The sequence below is a fragment of the Cuculus canorus genome, chromosome 6 (genome assembly GCF_017976375.1).
Source record: "Cuculus canorus isolate bCucCan1 chromosome 6, bCucCan1.pri, whole genome shotgun sequence".
NCBI lineage: Eukaryota > Metazoa > Chordata > Aves > Cuculiformes > Cuculidae > Cuculus > Cuculus canorus.
Genome location: NC_071406.1, coordinates 2372223 through 2394039, shown reverse-complemented (window position 1 = coordinate 2394039; position 21817 = coordinate 2372223). Strand labels below are relative to the sequence as shown.

General features: G+C 43.7%; 1 protein-coding gene across 6 annotated transcripts in view; it reads left to right on the top strand.

The window, feature by feature from the left end:
- LYPD6 (LY6/PLAUR domain containing 6) overlaps window positions 1-21817 on the top strand; it is a 50808-nt gene that overhangs the window by 192 nt on the left and 28799 nt on the right. Inside the window, exon 1 of one of the 6 annotated variants that reach the window (XM_054069359.1) lies at window positions 9623-9950. The exons of 1 other annotated variant lie outside the window; for it this stretch is intronic. The gene's annotated coding sequence lies outside the window, so the exon portion shown is untranslated. Of the gene's footprint in view, window positions 1-9622; window positions 9951-10337; window positions 10487-13978; window positions 14163-16984; window positions 17108-21817 lie in introns of those variants that run through there. 4 more of the 6 variants (XM_009560081.2, XM_054069360.1, XM_054069357.1 and 1 more) reach the window with 4 other exon arrangements.

Sequence of the window (21817 nt, the reverse complement as noted above, 5' to 3'; positions counted from 1 at the left end):
AAGTACAATTATAATGCCAAAATGTAATTTAAAGATTTGATAGGAATTGCTATTATTAATTTAGTACAAAAAAAAGCACAGTTATTTAACGAGTGGTGAGTGGCGCTTGGTAGTACTTTGAGGTGGTCTTACGTAACCTTCTAAATATAAGCACAGAAGATGTATTGATCATAGAATCATGGAATGGTTTGTGTCGGAAGGGACCTCAAAGCCCATCCAGTGCCACCCCTGCCATGGGCAGGGACACCTCCCACTGGCTCAGGGGCTCCAAGCCCCATCCAACCTGGCCTGGAACACTCTTCTTTTTTTACTGCTTGAACAGCATCACGGCATGCAATGAACTGAGAAGTTGGGGTGAAACAAATAAGGTGGCAGTCCAGTGCAGACTGCCGTAACGCCACCGAGATGGTGATTGCTGCAAGAGTGGAGTCAGAGCTCCCATGAAGCCTCTGGGTGAACTGCTTCATTAATACCTAAAGCTGTGTGTATTTGGAACTGATCACTTGACTTAAAGGTGGTAGAGTTATTCGGGTAATCAATAACTGCAGCAATCGCTTTCCTCTGTGGGCCAAAACTCCTTTTGACCACCTTGATTTTCCCGGGGCAGGTTTTTCTGTGCCCACTTAGGAAAGGGCTTCACTTCAAAGGATTTTACTGAATCATGTGGGAAGATTAATGAGAAGAAATAATCTGTTACTAGTGATGAAGTAATTTTTCTTCAAGCTATGTCACCTCATTTTGTCCTTCTGTTTAGGAAGGAGGTGGCTGGCCTGGCAAGGCAGCTCTCGGAGCAAAGCCGCTGTGGCCGCTGGGCACAGTCCTGCAGGTAATCCACTCGTTGCAGCTGTTGCTCAGGATTACCTCGTAAATGATGTAGAAAAATGATTGGGATCCTGAGAAAAAGGAGAGATTCCTAAACAGAAGAGAGGACTAAAGTTATGTCAATGTGCTCAGGAACTCTCAGCCCAAAAAGATGCCAATGGAGTGGGAGAAAAATTGAAGTGCTGAGGGACATGGTTTAGGGAGTGTTAGGAATGGTTGGACTCGATGATCCAATGGGTCCTTTCCAACCTTGTGATTCTGGGATCTGGGATTTTAGCTCTGTTGTCAGTCTCTCTTCTCGGTACTTGGAGGCTCATTCACTCATTCAAGAGCAGAGGAACAGGACCAGATCTGGACAGGCCATCTTTGCACTGAAAGTCTCATAGTTTATCTCATCCTCTCTCATAAAGATTCTTTTTGGGCAGCTTGGGAGCAGCTTAATAGAGAATTAAGAAAACAAAGATGCGATCTTGGTGTGACATATCGTAATGAGACCTTTCAGTCTCTCAAACTTTCTCATTAACTCACACCAAATGTGGACTTCAAAAATTACAGAAGGATTTGCTCTCATAGCCCGTAAATAGTCTGTGCTTGGAGTGCACCACATTGTCTCAATCTTCTTGGCTTATTCCCAAAGCAGCTTCTTTTGGCGTGCTACACTTGATGGGAATGATATTGTAGGAAGAACAAAGTACAATTTTTCCAAAGGAAATAATAAATCTGCTGTGGGATTTCAAAGCGAGCTGACATGATCAGCAAATGGGGCTTTTTTTAAGCCTGTAGGAAGAACACAGATGTGATTTTTTTACCATTAACATCCTAACTATAAAGACACGCAAAACATTTCCCAATTGCTTTCCCTTCTTCTTTTGTTTCTTATTTTAGTAAATGCAAAACTTTTTTTTCTCCATCCTGTGAAACACGGCAACATCGCATCGGGGTTCTGCCAAACTGCTAGTGTGGTAGTTTGGACAATTACTGCTGAATTTATATTTATATTTATATTTATATTTATATTTATATTTATATTTATATTTTATTTGTCATTCCATCACTTCATATTTTTTCCCTTTACATATAAGCCCAAAGAAGACAACCAGCTGAAAATCAATTCTGTCTGTAGCACAAGGGCAAACGGGCAATGCCATTAGGTTGCTGACAGTAGATATCCAGGAAATTTGACCTAAAAGCAAGAGGCAAACCACAAGATGTTCTAGATAATTAAAAAAAAATATTAATCAGAAATACAGGAAAAGGATGTGTTTAATTATTTTTTTTTTACAGCCTAATCAAACAAGACTGCAGTTGGTGGATGACTTGCGTTAATTCGGCTTCAGTGGATATGGGATCAGGTGTTAATAAAGTGAAGTGTCTCACTTCAAAGTGAGCAAGGGCTCCTTGCTTTGGGGCACTGCACGGATCAAATGGTCCTGGTGAAGGCTGGAAGTGCCTCCAAACTCAAAGGTCATCCGTATGATAATGGTAAAGGGGCAGGTTTCAGGAGATTCTTCTCATTCCCAGTATCTTGCAAAAACCTTTAGGGGGGAAAAAATGCCCATTAGTCTTTTAATGGAACCTGAGATGAAGAGTTGAAGTGTACACAGACTCCTTCAGCCTGGGATCAGTGACATAATTGAATGATGTTCTTTAGTAACAAGACAAATGGTCAAAGGAAGAGGTTGGTGTTCACTTTGTGTGATTGCAACGTCTTTCTGTGCCCAACTCCTCTATGCCATTTGGCACCATTTCCACTGGAAGGAGATGTAATTGTGTATGCAGGTATTTTTGCTATTTCTTCCATGTCGTGTTTGCTGTGCCTTCTGCTGCTTATCTCTGCACCTGCTTTAAAGACTTCTTCCCTGAGGGAAGAAAATAAAACCTGTTGGTTTAGTCCTCTTCAGTATTTTCTTTTAAATCCGCCTTTTTTACTACTATTTTTAAATATCATCTTGGCTGTGCTCTCTCCCCAGCTCTGCTGGAGAGCCAAGACGTTAATCACTGGTATTTCCCTTCTGCTTAATCGAGGCTCCGACTGTAACAAGCAGGCAGCTATGAATATCGGAAATTATTTGGAATCCTCTTCAGAAGATCTTTTTTCTTCTAAGAAACAAAGAGGATCATCTCCAGAAAGCCCAGGTGTTTTGCACCTGACTGCTGTGGTGCATTTGCAGATGGAGAGGTGCTCCTCACGTACAGCTTCTTCATGATGAGGGTGGGGAGGCCCTGGCCCATGTTGTCCAGGGAAGTGGTGGTTGACCCATCCCTGGAGGTGTTCCAGGCCAGGTTGGATGGGCCTTGGGCAGTCTGATCCAGTGGGAGGTGTCCCTGCCCATGGCAGGGGGTGGGACTGGGTGATCTTTAAGGTCCCTTCCAACCCAAACTATTTTATGATTCTAACTTCTCTTGGTAGAAGTTACTTGACAGCAGTGGGTTTACGTGCTCCTCTAGAAGGAATGGTCAAACCCCAACCAAACAAAAAGATGTAATTTCGTTGTTTTATGAGAATCCTCTGTTATTTATCACAGAACCTGGACGGTCCCTAGTGTGCGGTGTCCATATATAAGCTCATATGTATAGGATCTACTATGAGTAACTCAAACTCATCTTCGGATTGTCAAGATCCAGCAAACAAGTAGAAATGTGTGGTTTGGCAGGGCAGATCCTGCTGGTTTAATGTTCATTCCAGCAGATATTCCTTCCCAAAGCAGAGTTGTGGTGGGTTTTATTGAGGAAAACCCACCACTGCCAGAGATGGTGGTGTTGGGCTGATGGTGGGACTTGATGATTCTGTGATACCCACACAGGGATGCTGCGTGTGCACGAGCCTATGGGGAAAAGGGAGATGATGTGGCAGTCTTCTATTAATGTATGTCTCCTTGCGAATGAAATGACCTTATCATTATCTGGTTCAAACAGTTCTATTGCTGACATCAACCTAAACTATAGGAAATCTTTCCTGTTTTCTTCCTGTTTCTCTAACGTATGCATGAAAAGTTTCCAAAACCTCTTAATTCTTTGTGTGGCACTGCTGCTGTATTCACATACGCTGGAGTTTCTAAGATACTTATCAAGTAAAGGTGATGAATTTAATTTCCTTACCCAGTCCAAGCTTATACTTCATTTTGCGTTCTATCTTCTCCCTATCTCTTGAGTTGGAGATAGCGTTTATCTTTGCTGAGCAGGTTATTGGAGGAATTAATGTTTCCTTGCAGGGTGCTGGAGAGGTGAAGTGATGCTGCTGTATCGCACTAGCAAATCCAGGAGTATCGGGAGGCTTCCTTAATTATACTTTGTGCCATGATTTGACAGCTTCTGATCAAAGGCTCAACTGGCATTTAAACTGTATCACCGATGATAAATGAATTTTAATGTTGTAATACTGCATTGGAAAGCATGAAGAGGAAAAAGAGTTAGAAATCTTCTACTGGAGGGGAATTGAAGTTGTCCAAAACTCATCAGGAGCTCTTCCAGTGAGTGCAGCTGAATATAGGCATGTGTGTTTGCGTTTTCACACAGATCCGAGAGAAAGAGTTAATGGAGTACAGAGCTATCGGGTTCATTTCCAATTTTCCACCAGTCTGTAATGAAACGCCACAGTGCCTCGAACCAAACCTCTCATTAGGCTCCTTATTGATTTTCACTCTGGTAGATAAACTAATGGTGCTACTAATGCTTAATAACAGGCAATCAGAGTCTCTTTCATGCCTGGCACTTTTTTCCCTGCTCTTTGCAAAAAAAAAAAAAACCACCATGTAGAAAAAAATTATTTAACCGCCTTTTTATTCCATGAATTTTCTCAATTTCCTTTTTTTTTTAATCCAGGGTTTCATGGTTCTGTGTTTTTTATAGCTGTTGCTGATCCAGAAGTGCACTTTGTGTGAAGCATCCTTCAGCTAGCAGGAAGGATCCCAACTGTAGCTTCCATGATTGGTAATCTGCCCCTAGAATTCCTTTCCTTGCATAGAGGTGTCTCCTGCCAAAGCCTGGAGAAAGGGGAAAAAACACACCGTAACCAATTTGCTACACTATTGTTTTTGGTGGGTGCTACCGGCACGCTGAAACCATGGGATATAAATCATGGAGCATGTTAAAACATGCCACACACCTTTAATATCTTCTCCCGGGGAATACAGTGTCATGTCACTGTATGCAAGTATTTCATAGAATAATTGGGGTTGGAACAGACCTCTAAGATGACCCAGTCCAACTGTCAGCCCACCCCCACCGTGCCTGCTAAACCGTGTCCCAAAGGGCCACTTTAGAACCCCTCCAGGGATGGAGACTCCACGCTGCCCTGGGCAGCCTCTGCCAGGGCTTCACCACTTTTTGGTAAAGACATTTTTTCTAATATCCAATATGTTTTTGTAGCTACTACTTGGCCAGAACTTCTGCCTTTATTCCCTGGTGACTGGGCCACAGGCTTTTGTCTCTTTTATATATATATATACACACACACATATTATATATATATATATATGTACACACACACACATATATATATAAACTCAACTGAGGTTGTCCATGAAGTAAAACCTTAGAAGGTGATTTTGGGCATGTCTATGCTTCTGCTGTGACACAGAACCCTGCACTAGCTAATTAAACTAGTTTCTTCTCAGGCAGAGGATGGCAGCTCCTTGAGGATCCTTAGAGGTGTTCAAGGCCAGGTTGGATGGGGCTTTGAGTACCCTGATCCAGTGGGAGGTGTCCCTGCCCATGGCAGGGGGTTTGGACCAGGATGGGCTTTAAGGTCCCTTCCAACCCAAACCATCCCATGATTCTATGATAGAGAGATTTTCCCTCTTGCTTAACCACAGATGGTTTAAAATCTTCTGTTCCCCTTCCCCATGCACTTATGTCTCCATGCTATGCTCCCTTCTTGGCCTTGAAGCAGTCCTACTTTTTCCCTCCAACTTTTCTTCATCTGCCCACCTTTCAGTAAACGTGACCTTCTTCTTTCTTACAATATTTTCTTGTTTATTTGAAGTATTGAGATATTTTTTTGTAGTTACACCAAATAGGCGTTGTGATTTGTTATACTAAACTGTTCTTACTCAAAAGGATGTCCAAAAGGAATTGTATTGGAGAGTTACCATTGAAAATGAAGGGATGCCGACCTGGACTGAGATCTTTTTCTTTTTGATACTGCTTTGGTCATTGGAATGTTAGACTGGATGCAATTATAGAATCATAGAATAGTTTGGGTTGGAAGGGACCTTAAAGATTATCTAGTTCCAACCTGCCTGCCGTGGGCAGGGACATGTCCCGATGGATCAGGCTGCCCAAGGCCCCATCCAGCCTGACCTTGAACACCTCCAGGGGCACCCACTAGCATTGTGGCATATCCAGGCTTAGGGTACCTGGAAGCACTGTAGTGTTTCACTACTTCTTCATAGCCTTTTCTGCCCCAGATGGTGAACAGTCAGGAGAGAGTGGGCTGGAGGGCCTGCTGGGAGGTGTGAAGTGTGCGAGCATCACACCCTGGCTTTTGTGCAGCCCTAACTCTGCCAATGCCAAAGGTTAAAGATTGACTCGTGCTGTGTCTTTGGGAATTTTGGTCTAAATCCAGGCAGTTATGGCCAATAGGCCATGGGGTCTTTCTGCTACTGCAACAACCAAGATGTTCTTTCAGAAACATTGAATACTAAGTGCTCTTGGCAAAGCTTCAGCGGAGCTGTAAATGTGATTAGAAGTGGCAGAAAGCGTTTAAAAAAGGAGATAGAAAAATTTAATATAGACAGACGTGTTGTATCTGATGCTGGTAAAGGAGAATTATAAACAGTAATGATAAGGTAAGCTTAGTATGGGAGTTACTGCTTGGAGACACGGAGGAAAAGTTCAGCCTTGTGCCTAAACTAGTCTAGGTTATGATGGACACAGAGAACCAAACAATAGTAGTCCCAGTTTAGCTGTTTCCCCAGCATTTATGGGGAATTTGAGGAATCCAATCAAGCTGTATTAAGAGCCACAGATGCACACTGCTGCTTGGATGAGCTTTGTGCAGCTGAAGAAACGGCTTTCATGTTCCCCAGCTACGAAGTGAACATTCATAACTCATCACAAGCGAGCGGATGAATAAAATGCATTGAAAGCTGGCACAGAAACCAAGGGCTGCGCTGAAGATACTGTTAAATAATGATGTGTTTTCATGACTGGACAATTTGGAAGTGTCTAAAGATATGTAAAGATTCAAATCTATTTTTACATAGTGTACAAAGGGAGAGTCACAGTGCTTAAGGCCCCCCCGAGCCCTCCAAACCATCTCTGGAAGAACAGATGTCACTTATTCATTTGCCACGAAGACAAACCCAAGCTTTGCTATCAAAAGAACTAATGTTGCTGGCTGGTTTGGTCTACAATTGTTATTAATAGTTCTTTCATGTAATCTTTTAAATGAAGGAATGAATAGTAACTATTAATAACTGGCCTTTGATGCTTCAGGATTACACGATTTCACTTGGCGTGAGACACCGCAGCACTTGCTTGGACTGTTGTGCTTAATTGCTGCTCGTGAGCCTGCCTTAAATATCCCATCAGCGCTTGACCTCTCAGCAAAGGAAAGCGTATGATGCTTGGCTATAGTGAGCAATCCTCCGTAGGAGAAGAAATAGATGTCTTTCACAATAAATTACCTAGCTTTTTTATGGTTAGCGTTAATTATTTCTTTAATCCTCAAGCCTGTATGAGGCTCTTAAAATGCTTTACGATTTATTTCATAACTTGCATAATTTTACGAGTTATTTTAATGGTGGCTTTATATACGATGTTTTTAGGCTGTTTGAAATAACTCTGTTTTATACATGCGCGTACAGTCAGGTAAGTGTACATTCTGTGGGTACTGATGGAGTGAGTTGGAGTAAATGGATTCATATAAACCCCTTTTCAATGAGGCATTTCGACCTCATAATCTCCCTACAGAAACACAAGGCTTTTGTAACCTTCGGAAGACTCGTAACCCTTATGATCCGTGTGCCGTTGTGGGATGTCCTGCCTGTTCCTTTAAACTTTTCATCTTTGCCTCTTAATTTTGCTGCTCCTTTCATCTTCTCTTCAGTAAACTCTTTGTCTGTGTTGTTACAATCGATTCGTTGGGATCATTCACAGACGCTGAAACCACCAGCCAGATGATTTTGTTCCTATTAACAGTATTCATAGGAATAGCTATGAAAATAATAATCATGGAGTGGTTTGAGTTGAAAGGAACCTTAGAGCCCATCCAGTTCTAACTCCCTGCCATGGGCAGGGATACCTCCCACTGGATCAGGTTTCTCATAGCCTCATCCACCCTGGCCTTGAACACCTCCAGGGATGGAGCATCCACAGCTTCTCTGGACAGTTACCTGTATGTTATGAAATCCTGTGTATTAGGCTGGGATTTCAGTCTGAAGGATGATTTTTGAGCTGAGTCAGTCCCAGGGTGTCTGCTCTCTGTTAGCATTACTCACTGTCTCTTCCACTTTCACCCTTGTTGTCTCATTAGCTCCCCTGACGAGGAGATTTCTCTCTGATTTTTGGGGGTAAGGCTGGCTGCATCCTCAGTTCATAGAGGACCATCGAATACTTTGCGGTGCTGCATCTGCTGCAGTCTGTGAGCCCAGTGCTCCAACCCAGTCAGATGCCCTTCCTTGGACCAAGCAATGCCTGTATTTAACTGGAGATTCCATAACTTCCTCCTCGCGTGGGCTTTCTGGCTCCTGTCTTCTCCGTCCAAGCACTGCCTGCTCAGCACCAAGCTCCCTGCCTCCACGCCCAGCCCTGACTAAGGTCTCATACCTACCGCTGGCATCTGCCTTTCAAATCACCTACCCAAGCACCTCGTCAACCAGGAGCACCCAGCGGCAGGGCAGGGCAGGGGATCTTGTCCTGCCCACGCAAATATTTGGCCCTTGGTCCCTTAAATGCTTTCCCAGACCTCTATATTTATCACCTGTTCTGCTAAACCGTTTCTCTCTTTCTCTGTAATTTCTTCCAGTTCTTCAGCCTTTACCTGACTCGTAGGACACGGGGGTCTAAGGAGGTTTGCCCTTTACTTATTTCTTTTTTTGACTCTGGGTCAGTGCTCCATTACGCATTTTTTTTTCTGCAAAATTCTCGGGAATCTTTAAAATTAATATTTATGCCATAATAACCCCAAGAGGAAAGCGTAGAGCTTTCCCAGATGCCGTACTGCCGTGCTTAGTTAAATAATAAGCAATTAATTCAAGACTTAGGTCTGACTTCGCAGCCTTTCCAGTGAGCGAACAAGGGTTAAAGCAGCAGAGCAGCTCTTAAAATATGAAATTACCCGTAAGGACGTACAAGTGGCGGTTCTCAAAGCGCAGAGGACAAAAAAAATATCTTTGGCTGCGCCAAAGAACTGTTTGAAAGCGCTTATGTTTTGCAGATGATATTCCCATAAACAGTGGAAGAGGAAACGGGAGCAGCGTGGAGCAGGAAAGACCGGTGGTGCCACGCTGGGCTCCCAGCAGAGCCCCTGCCCCGACTGATGCGCTGGGAGCCGTGGGGTGGGAGCGGGGGACAGGTTGTGTAGCTTCTCCCATCAGCAAGAAGCATTCCTGGCTTTATTAGCAGCTTTCAACTGGCAGCCAATGCTGATTTAATACTAATGCCTTTTTGATGAATTGTTGCTCGGTCTGTTTTGAATGCTTTCTGCATGACTAATTAATGTACCAAAATGAATTAAATTGTGTTGTTAAACTTTACGCTAGTATGTGCAAACAAATGGCTGGAAATCACCGCTCTCCCATATTTTATCTAATCTCCGCATTCTCCGGGACAGAGCATTGCTCGTTATCTAAAAGCCACTTAACTGAGCTGAAACGTGATGTCATGCGTCTCAAAATGCGTGTAGGTATCTGTGTTCGGTCTGTTGAGTAACAGCCTTGAATATAGGGAGATCTACGTAATTACATTCCTTCAATGATAACAAAACCCACTTGGAATTGGCAAGAGATGAAAACCCACAGCCTCATATATGGAGTTTTGCTGGAGTAAAGCGTTCGCTGACAGTGTGCTGGGCTAACCCGGCGTGATTCAGTGCTGGAGAGGCGCTCCCAGCTGGAGCGGAGAGTTAGGAATCCCTCGCTCTTGACCTTCGGGAGCAGCGGCATCAGCCCCTCGGAGCACAAAAGGTAACCCTGCAGCCAGGAGTGTTTCTGGTTCACGGCGAGGCACTCGGTGCTGGGGTGGGATGCAAACCCTCTCCTCTTCTGACTGCTCCCCCCGAGAGCTGCTCGTTCCCCGTGCGGTTGGATTTATGCTTTTGCTACCTGTAAATGGTTTCTTTTCCTTCCTGTAACAAAGACAACTCGTGTAATAGAGCAGAATAAGCAACGTGGCTCTTTGATATCTTTATATATGCTTGAAATAACCCACCAATAGTTTTTTTTAATGAAGCATGAAAGCAAGCTAAGGCTCAGCACAATCCGCACCAGGCGAAGATCCTAATCTCCCCTTTCCAGCCGCGGAGAGCAGCAGCGGGAGCGTTTGTTCCATGAGCGAGCAGTGGGGTTGCCGCTGGTCCCAGGGTGCGATCCCATCGGTGGGCGATGGGAACTGGGCAGAGGAGGGGGCAGTGATCACCTTGGAGGGGGGTCAGCCCTGGGGTCCCCCCCTGCCTGTTTTGGAACCCCCCTGAGCGACAAGACGGACCCGACGTGCTGTGAAGGTACATGCCTGTGGGGATAGCGTACAAACTCCTCTTTATTGCCCTATATTAGAGCAAAAAAAGGGGTTTTAATCTAACATTCACTTTGGTTGGGATGTGGTTAGGGAGCTGTATTTTTTTGGGGGGGGTGAGTAAAGGTAAACTGGGATGGTTTAGGGTATATTTGGAATTCTTTAAGCTCAAAATATGGATTAGTCACTTCTTTTAGGGAGCAGAATCGGACCCCATAGTTGTGGGGAGGGCTGGGGGGGGGGATCCCAGTAAGCCCTCTCTTCCCCACCTGTTTGGGGGTGGCAGGACCTTCTTGCGAATCCCCCCCTTACCCTGGGATCATTTATTTGGGATGTTGGGAGGGGAAACTGGGCTCATCCTACAGAATCAGCTCTGCCATGCTGAAGCCCAACGGTGGGCGCTTCCAGGGGAGATCCGTGGGTCCATCCGCTTTGTCCGGGTGCTGTTTGCGGTGAAATTGGGGTGATGGAGCAGGTGAGGCGTGGGTAGAGGTCTGGCTGGTCCTGCCCCGCTCCCCACCGGGGTTGCTGGGATTCGGCAGGAAATCGGGGAGGTGACTGGGTTTGTTTTGGTTTTTTTTTTCCCTTTGAGAGTCTGCTTATGAAATCGCGGGTCTTTACAAACTGTTTGCTGAGTGAAAATAAAATGAAATAGTTATATATATTGCGAGTCTGCTAAAGGGAACCACGTCGCTGGTGTGGAAGAGTTTCTCACTTCTCCTTGGTATTTGATAAATATAGTTATGTAAAAAAATAATTAATTTCTTAGATAAAGAGATGTGTTTACAATTGTAGCCAGCGCACACGCTTTTTCCTGCTAAAGTAGCCTTTATTTGGAGGCAATAGTAACCATTTCTAAATTATAATTACATCCTTAATTAGAATGGGATGGAAAACACTAACTTGCATCACTTGCCAATATAGCAGGGAACATAATTCTTTCATGCTTCCACATGATTTCCGTTATATTTTGGAAACTTCCTCTTGGTAATGGATATTGATAGGTATGAAAACATATGACAGCCTGCAGGACTATCCGCTGTGTTTAATAGGGTGCATCGTTAGGTGTGTATTTTTTGATCGTTAGAGCATCAGGAGCCCAGGCTGCACAGAAGGGCCGTGGTTCAACTTTTTTGTCTCTACGACATTCAACTTAAAGCCACGCACAGGGCTGATGGCTATCGTGGGCTGTGAACTTCCAGGGGACAGATCTGGCACAATAGATGTGTTCTTTAAAAAAAAAAGAAATTCAGTTGCCTCGGAGAGCTTGTTCTGTGGGAATTAATGGTAAATAACAAAGCCCTCAGTGCAAACTGGGTGATCCCCAATGTGGCCATTGACATACCTTTAAAATGACCTTTGTTGCATTTATTTTTTTTGTTGCTTTTATTGCTGTCGAAATCCTATTTTGCACAGAGATATGATTATCTCGGTGCATCAGAGCTCAGGGCTGCTGCTGATCGGTGGTCGGGAGGTCAGGCTGGTTCCTGTGTCCTCCAGCTTCAGGGCTGCGGAGCCGCAAGGATTTCTGGTATGGAAGTGGAACGGTGCCGTTTGCTGTGTAATAAGTGCTTGAGGAAGGATAGCTGAAATGAAAAAGTAGATATTTCTGCTTTAGTAAGTGATGAGCTTGCAGGCTGCATGTGTTCGTGGAGAGAAGATGTCAGGACGAGGTTTCTTCGCTAGACCCGCGTACGCTTTGCTGTGGAACAAGGTAAAAATAAATTGTGGGCGAGGCGCTTACGGGTGGGTGATCACAGCAATAATCATAATGATTTAGCTCATTAGTACTGCTCAGATAAAATGACTCCCCACACTCAACTGATTAGTTATGCAAACACCGAGGACAGGCTTTTAATCACGCTTGTCCTCGGGTCTAACCCTGCTGCCTCCTGTACGGCCCTGGGAGGTGCCAGCGGGGAGGGAACCTGACCTTCGAGTTTCCACTGGATTTTTTAGATCGGTGCTGACATAAGAACCATTTGAGAAGTCACCTTTGGTTCTTCTACAGTAGACTTGTTCGCTGTAAATCTAAAACTTTATTTATGCATCAGTGATCCGCTCATTTAATTGCCTGGCATTGGTGTGTCTGATCTTGAGCCTGATTTCCTCCAGCTCTCTGGTGTGAAAGGCAAAGTATAAGTTACAATGTAGTTTGGAAATACAATAATCTTGATTTTTTTTTTTTTTTTGTTCCACTTATTTCTCATGACCGGGAATGGGTTTTTCCAATGGAAACCTCAGCCTGAATCCCTTGATCTGCCCAGGCTTCCCACTACTATTAGAAAAGGGATTGATCAACAAGTATAGCGGTTTAAGGAGTGCTGAAATAATTGCTGTATATATAGCTATAACCCTCCTCCTTTTGCCGGCCCCCACGTTGCACATAGTCTGTCAAATCGATGTGATGGAATAGGCAGGACAGCTCAAAGGGGTCAAGTGATACCAGAGCCGAGCTTGGGCAATGCTGAGCTCTGCCGAAGAGATTCGAGTGTGTTTTGGTGCAGCTGATGGTTGAGTTCAATAAAGCTCAGTTAAGGCGCGTTTTGTTAAAACAAACTCATTTGCCTTGAAACCAAGCTCTTATTTTAATCCCAGAGTGGCTCATGTGGCCAGTGGGTATCTCAATTGCTGGTTGGTATCTTGCTTTCACAGAAAAGATATTTCCTGAGTGTGAGCAGCACAAAGTAGGTGGTAAGGTAGAATTGCCGGCACGTCTTTGGCACTGTGAGTAGATTTTTACATTAGACAGTACCTTCTTGTGATATAATCGGTGAGAAGGGACATGAACATAAATATGTTCCATGTTTATTTTGTTGTCTTTACAAATTATTTTGGATTTCATGATTTTTTTTGGGAGGACAGGTTAGTTTGTACAAGGCTGACTGCTTGTGAGAACGCAGCCTTCTCTTATAAAGCGAATAATTCTTCCCAGTTTTCCTTGTTTGCCAAGCACTACAAGAGCAGCTGTAGACCTTAAATTCCCGTTTCTTCCCGGTGAGTTTACGGCGCTCTTTGTCGTGTGGGGTGACCTACTACTCAGAGAGGAGCGGAGCTCTTATCCCTTCGTCGCCATATGTTCGCACCAATAATCGTCGTTTTCCGTGAGTGCCAGTATTTGCTCTGTTGTGCGTACACGGTGCTCCGTCATCTCTAATAGAGTGTTTATAAAGCTGCTGGGAAAGTCCTGAGGGTTTTATGGTAGAGATGTACGTCTGTAGGCAGGACTGCTCCATCACTGATCCTATGTCGTTATGAACGTCTTAAATATTTTTGACACTTCTATATCAAATAAAGTAACAGTTTAGGACTAAGTATGGGTTAAAAGTGGAAAATTTCTCTGTAAATGGTTCTGCAAATCGTATGTCGCGTGGCTTTGTGCCTACGTGATCTCCCATTCAGACCCTTCTCCAGTGCTGCAGGGCACGATGCAGCCTGAATCCACAATATTGCTATTTATTTGGCTCGCAGCAGTGCCAGGGCAGGGCATTAACACTGGCTTTCTCTCAGAGGGGATGCTGCAGATGCGGATAGCAGGAGCTGCGCCTCGTGCCAGGACTTTACTTTGCTGTAATACCCAGAAAATTCTTTGTGGGAACCTTGCCGTTAAATATTGGGATATACTCAGGATGAGGACATAAAATACCCTGTGTGCTGCTCCATCGGTGTGTAAGCTGTCACGGGGGCTTTCCGTGCTGGGCTTTTTATTTCCAGTTAAATATGTAATGTAAACTGATAAATATTATAGGAAGGATTGGGAGAAATGGAGTCAAATGTAATTAAAAGCTTTACCGTGTCTTTTTATGTATTCATATGGTATATGAAATGTATATAGTTGATACCAACAGTTAAATATGCTATATAAACTGATAAATAGAGGAAGAGATGGGAGAAAGAGAGTCAAATGTAAGTAAAAGTTTTACTGTGTCCTTTTATGTGTTCATGTGGTATATAAAGTATATATATATTTATACAATTATAAGCATATATAGTATACCGAGATAGATATATATATATATATATTTATACAGTTAAATACACTGTATAAACTGATAAATATTATAGGAAGGGGTGGGAGAAATAGAGTCAAATGTAAGTAAAGGCCTTACTGTGTCCTTTTATGTGTATATAAAGTTCCTTGTGCGTTCTATTTAAATTCAGGGGAGTTACGTGGTTATCTGACCTTTCCCTCTTTTCCTACACGACTGCCTTTCCTTTAATAGAATTACATAAATTTCTGTCATCGAATTCTGCTTGCAATTAGTTTGTATCAGTCAGCCTACGGCTTTTGCGTGTATCTTCTTTCATCTCATTAGCTGTTGTACAGACGAATTATGACTTGTAGGTAGTTGGCTGAGTAGCTGTTGGATGATTCCTTTGTACACTGAAAGGATTTGGCCGGCAAAATGGTAATGTAAATATTTCAGTATTAAACAGTTTACAAAACTACTGGGTTGGCAACATGTTTGCATATTATGGGCTGTGCTGTGCAAAAGAAGAATATGTAAACAGATTAACGAACCAAATTATTGGGGTTTAGAAATGGGTTTGTAGTGCAGTGAAAGGAATAATTCTGGAAAATTGCACAAAGAGGGTATTTTCCCGGTGTTTTATGTTCAGAAACGCTGAAAGCTGCATACTGACGACCTTCCCTAATTTTATGCTTATTGGATATGGCTATTAAGTGTCCAACGGCAATTAAAAATTACTCAAAAAAGTAGCTTTTCACAGGAACTTACATGAGCTGCTGCTGTGTTTGTAGTTTGAGGTTTTTTAAGGTCCTTCCCCGAAGTAGCTGGAAAATACGAACTCCAGCCCCTGTTCCCTTTCACTGTCATCGTCCCTTGATTCGTGCAGGTTTTCAGATGAAATCTTTTTGCGATACGAGTCCCTGCTCTTTGCCAGCTCTTGTCCTGAAGTGCCGTTGCAGTGATTGCCGCTTGTTGGACGCCACGCTATTCACACGGCTGTTGGGGACACCAGGGGGGTTCTCATCTGGGTGGTGGAGGGAGGGGTCTGACAAGCTCATTTCTGGAGTTTAATCAGCTGGAGGGTGGATTTTTTTAAGTAAATAATGAGTGCCTACAGTTGTGCTTTGGAAGATGAGATAAAAGGATGCTGTGAAGGTTTCAGTCACCTGAAAACGAGGTTGGTAGGAAGGAAAGGACAATCAAACCAAAACATTCTTCACTTAAAACACTGGATTTCTCTTTGCTGGCTCTGAGTTTTCTTGTGCAGGTTTTGATTTGTTCTTTTATATTGAGGTGTGTGATTTTGATGTACGTGAAGTAGATTGTGAGGTTGCTTTTCAGATGTTATTTTTGAATAAAAATTAATCTGAGCAATTGTGTGTATCCCAGTTTCCCAAAAGAGCACTGATGTGAATGGGAACAATAGCTCTTGTCTCCAGAATAATAGAAGTCCTTGATTAAATTTTTGGCATCCTAAGATATCGCTCTGGGCATCTGTTGCTAAAGTCTTTCGATCTCATGGGATTCCACCAACCCAAACCCCAAGGAAAAGCAGTTTGATTTTAGCATCCCAAATGAGCTTGAACCTTTTTAACTGGCACACACCTTTCTGGTGAGCGCGCACAGTTTATTTGAACACAATAAGCAGAAAGAATATCTGATCTGTGATCAGCAGTTGTTCACAACAACTGCTGCTGTGTTGTGATGTGTTTAACCCCGTTTCTCACACGTTGGGGGCAAAACACGTGATAACACGTGCTTGTTTTGGAAAGGCTTCCCTAAATCACAGCGGCGTTCGCTTTGTTTGAGTTGATCGGTAAAGTGTGTTTAGGAAGGATAATCGGTTTGATAGTTCTGATGTGCACGCGCAGCTGGTTTAGACTTGAGTCATGTATGTCGCATAAATACCCACCTCGTGGTGTTTGCTGGAGTGGTGCCACAAATAAGGCACTTCTGTAGGTCTAAATACATGAAATAAAATAGATCATTTGAATTTTCATAAACAAGGCAAACGTTCAGGTAAAGGTGATTTTTGACATGAGCATCAATGGGTTTTCATGACTATTTCAGATCATACCATTACTGTGGCATTGCATATGGTTACATATTTAATGGACTTTAAGTAATTTTTACACATTCAATATTTTTTCCATCTATAGAGCTTTATATTTTTTCTGGTTGCTAATGATCAAAAGCACTTTCAGTTTTTTCCCGGCCTTAAATATTTAGCCAAAGGAGTTTGTTTTCCTGGGATTCTTGTGTTAATATAGAAAGAGTCTGAAGCTAAACCAGTACAGGGCTGGATTTCATAGAAATCCCTACTGGTTTTACAGCGCTCTTTCCAGACAAACATTTGAGGTTAAACTGTCGAGGAAGCAGATGCCAGTCTGCAGATATTAAGAGTTAATATCTCTTGAGATGAGTTCATTCTCTTAAGGAGCTTCCAGCCCCCAGCGAGGCTCCTCGTCAGCAAGATAAGAGGGGCTGGTGAGGGTGGTGGCCAGTGTCTTTGGTCACGGTGCCGAGCGGCGTTGGAGGAGCGGGTGAGCGTAGGGTAGGGATACGTCTGTCTTGTGTGGAGCCAACTGGAAATGTTGAACTTGAACCCTGTGTCATTGGGGCAACGGCTGTGACTTTGGGTAGGTTTTACTTATTCTGAACAAGTTCATTTGCTGGGTAATGATTACGATGTTTCAGAGCATCCAAGAGAGTCAACTACAAGAAGAACTTGGCGGGTAGTGAAAAATTTATTGATTCCTCCTGGCCCAAGAAAAGATGCAGCGTCCTTGTCCACCTTATTTTACCTCCTGTCTCCTCTGAATGATGAGTGTTTGTATGTGTGTGTGTGTGTGTGTGTATATATATATATGTGCATGTGTATTTATTTATGTGTTGGTTGACCTTCAAGGATTGAAAAGCTTTTACAGTTCTTTTATCAGCGTTAGGCAAGCTGCTATGTAAGTATGAAAGTTTAATTGCTATTAAGATGCTTTCAACAAGGGTTTAGCTTGCATAGACCAAACAGGACAGTGCTTTGACATATAATAGAAATTTTTTATTTAATGTGGTTTTAAATTATGTGAAAAATTCTTATTGTAGTTTTCTTACTTTTTCCCAGCGAAAAGAATTTGTAAATATCTTCTGCCTTGGTTCTAGATCAGATGTTTGAGTGGCAAAAAGCAAAAAGACTTTCTCATTATTTTTTATTCTTATGAGCATTTTACGGTAGTACAACTTTATTGAGCGAATTTCAATGGAGGCAGTGAAGAGCATTGTTAAACCAACGTGTATTTACCTGCTTCACTAAGGCAGAATTTTATATACATGAAAATATTTTACTTTAGAATAACATTTGGTGTTATTTAGTTTGGTGTTCATACAATGAATGCTTGGCTTTATGGGACAGACGAAGTGAAAATCTTCGTGTACAACCCAGTTTGACGGCAAGCTAGCCAGCAACGTGCCTTGCTCCAAAGAAACCATGAATCCCATGTCTGTTGAAGCCTGTTTTCTTGTCTCTGTGTTTTATGCTGCTTTGTGGCTTGTAATTTGATTTTTTCCATGATTGAGGCACTTCAGAGTTTTCTCTCTTTCTTTCTGTTGGGTTTGGTTTCGTTTCTTTGGTGGTGGTGGTGGGTTTTGGGGTTGGAACTTTTTTTGTCTAATGAGATACTAATGCAAGCTACAGTATTGCCTTAACTGAGGAATTTAGAGATTGTTTGCAGTGCATGTTCACTAATTTCCGGGCTTGTACCTCTGTATCCAGCTTGACTGAATGCCACTGATGGGTCTGAGTGTTGCTTTGGATGGAGAAGGGAGCAGAAAGGCGCATAATGACACATATTCCAATACAATGGCAAAATCTTCCTTTCCCTAGGAAATCATGCTGAAAACAGGATCAAAAGAATGATAAAAAAGGAGAGATGCAGTAATGGGTTACTTTTTTGTCCCTCTCCATTGAGAGGATATAGAAATATCACTCTTGGGTGCATTTGACCGGTGGTGGGATTTGAGATGGAAAGTCCTCATACACGGAGCTGGGTGTTGCTTCCCTCACCTTGAGAGTTTGGTGTCATTTAAACTTTCTAGCACTTCTAACAATATAAAAATACTTATTTCCTAGCTGTCTCCTAAATGCCTTTTAGTGGATTAGTTTGAGTCACATCAACTAAGAGCTTGATCATCTGCCAGCCGCTAAAGTTGGGCCAAAGCTTTGTAATTTAATGAGCTAAAGGTGATTAGTACAGGTTTTGGTGCTTTGGACCATGCACCAAAGCGTTGCTATGCAAGGTGTGTAGCACTCTACAGATGACACACTTTTTCTCTTTTAATTCTTATGCTGCGAGGGCGTTTGTCTGGCTCAGCACTCCAAATAAATGTGAAAGGCTCTGTCTGATACCACCGAATGAAAATCAGATTGAGGTTACAAAAAGCAGAATCAGCATCATAAACGCTGCTTTGTTACAGAGACACTTATTGCTGTGGTAATTCAGATTCAAGACTGCAGTGTATTTAGCAGGGTTGTATCTGGCACCCGTTCACAGAACGTGTTATGGGAAGAGGTTTTCCAGTCTTGGAGCAACAATCCCGTGTTGCTAATGTGAGCAGAAAACTGTCTTTGTACAACGTGTTGGTACCTCTGTCGTATAGAGTGCGCACCAGAGCATCTTACTGATTGAGTGATAGTGGGTCCGGGATTGGAACGGAGCTGTTGCTGTTACCCAGCAGGGCAAGGGCTGGTGGGGTGTTCAGCACACTCATTATCTGTAGATTGTTTGGAAAAAATATAGTAACTTTCAGTAAAATGTAGCAGGAAGAAGTTCTGCATTTCTGAAGCACTCAGCACAGGAAGGATATGGATCTGTTAGAGTGAGGCCAGAGGAGTCCATGGAGATGATCCGAGAGCTGGAGCACCTCCTATACACAGACAGGCTGAGAGAGTTGGGGTTGTTCAGCCTGGAGAAGAGAAGGCTCTGGGGAGACCTTAGAGCAGCTCCCAGCTGGAGAGGGGCTCTTGATCATGAGGGGACAGGGAGAGGATGAGGGAGAAGAGTTTTGAGCTGCAAGAGGGGAGATTGAGATGAGATCTTAGGCAGAAATGTTTTGCTGTTCAGGTGGGGAGGCCCTGGCCCAGGGTGCCCAGAGCAGTGGGGGCTGCCCCATCCCTGGAGGGGTTCCAGGCCAGGTTGGATGGGGCTTGGAGCTCCTGAGCCAGTGGGAAGTGTCCCTGCCCATGGCAGGGGGTGGGAATGGATGGGCTTTGAGGACCCTTCCAGCCCAAACCATTCCATGATTCTATGATTTCATAAACCTTCAGGTATCTTCAGACAGTGGAAAAAATGGTTTGTGTGGGATATTCTGATTCACTCTGCACTTGGGGCCCAGTGACAGTTTGATGGATGCTCAAATTTCCAAGGCTCATCCAACACCTGCCTGCTACTTTGCATGTGGCATCTTCAGGAACAGAGAGCACTTTGAGTCTTTCGGTTGAGTTTTGTCCCGTTTGGTCTAGAATACTTGATAACTATGTTTGTTGAGGTCTTCTCTCCATTTCTCTCTCATCAGTGTCCATGAGATATAATTGCTTTTCTGAGATCTTTACAGTCCTCTGCTTTCCATGGATGTCTGAGAGCGGTTTACATTTGTTGGCTATCAGAAGCTTTCTTGAGGGAGGATTATTTTCAAGGTGATTTGTCTTGAAACGATTGTGTGTGCTTCCAGCAGCTGTTGGCAGCATCTGGCGGGGCTGGATGACCGTTAGCAGTCTTAACTGGATCTGTCTGAGTGCCTTTCGTTTGTTGGATTTTTCGCATTATTCTCAAGCGTTCTAAGTAAGACTTTAATATCTGCTTGTTCTTTTTGAATCCGAAACACCTGCAGATCTGTGTCTTGAACTCGGTATTTCTCAGGGCACCAGGATTCACAGCAGTGCTGTTAAAATCGGTTCATTATGCAGGAGTGAGACTGTGACTGTTGTCTCCAGTGGGGCAACAGTTCTCCTTGTGCTGCCAGGAGCTGTAAGTATCTTTAATCTGTCAGGTCTTTCTTGCCCCATCTCCTGGGGTTCAAGCCCATCTTGGTATGTTCATTGAACACAGGACATATTTGCCACCTGAACATGAGGCAGCAGTGGCCCAGGTGGCCAAGAAGGCCACCAGCATCCTGGCTTGGATCAGCCATGGTGTGGCCAGCAGGAGCAGGGAAGGGATTTTATCCCACAGTACTTAGCAATGGTGAGGCTTCACCTCAAATCCTGGGTTCAGTTTTGGGCCCCTCACTCCAAGAAGGACATTGAGGGGCTGGAGCACATCTGGAGAAGGGGATGGACCTGGGGAAGGGTCTGGAGCACAGGGTGTTTGGGAGCAGCTGAGAGACCTGGGGCTGTTCAGTCTGGAGAACAGGAGGCTGAGGGGAGACCTCATCGCTCTCTGCCGCTCCTGGAAAGGACGCTGTGGTGAGGACGGTGCTGGTCTCTTCTCCCAAGGAACAAGTGATAGGACGAGAGGAAATAGCCTCAAGTTGTGCCAGGGGAGGTTTAAACTGGAAATTATAACCAATTTCTTTACTGACAGAGTGGTGAAGCCCTGGCAGAGGCTGCCCAGGGCAGTGGTAGAGTTACTATTCCTGGGGGTATTAAAAATACAGGTAAATTTGGCGCTTTGGTTTAGTTGGCATGATGGTGTCGTGCTGACAGTTGAACTGGATGATCTTGGAGGTCTTTTCCAACTTTAATGATTCCATGAGTCTATGACATTTGGGTCCCTGCATGGCTGTGTATGCAGCAGCTGCCTTGCACTGCTGGGTGCTGGAAGAGCCGGTAGGAGCCACAGAAGTACTAGAAAAGTCATGTCCTATGGGCAGACTTTGCAAGACATGAGACTTGATGGTATAATACGGCACTTTGTGTCATCTGAAACTTTTTGATCCTCTGACACTTAAAATGATACATTGAGATTGCTTAAAGAAAGCATCACCAGAGCTTTGAGCATCTTTCACTGCTGTTGCTGAGCCCTGCTCAAACTTTGTGAGATAAATCTACTGAGCCTGGTTCTTCAAGGGTGCCATCCTCCACGGCTGGTGCTCAGGGACAGTCGGGTGACAGGAGAGTGAATCTGTGCAGATAAAATGCTGTTGGAGTTAATCAGCCGTTGGCCTTGGTGTGAGTTGTAACATCCACTTTGCAGATTCTCTCCACGTCTGACCTGTAATTACAGTCCTGACTTCAATGTGGTTAAAACTCCTGTTTGTCTACAGAGATCAGATGGAGCTGTTGGAATGGGTTCAGCGGAGGCTATAAAGATGATCGGAGGGCTGGAGCACCTCGCATCTGAGGACAGGCTGAGAGAGTT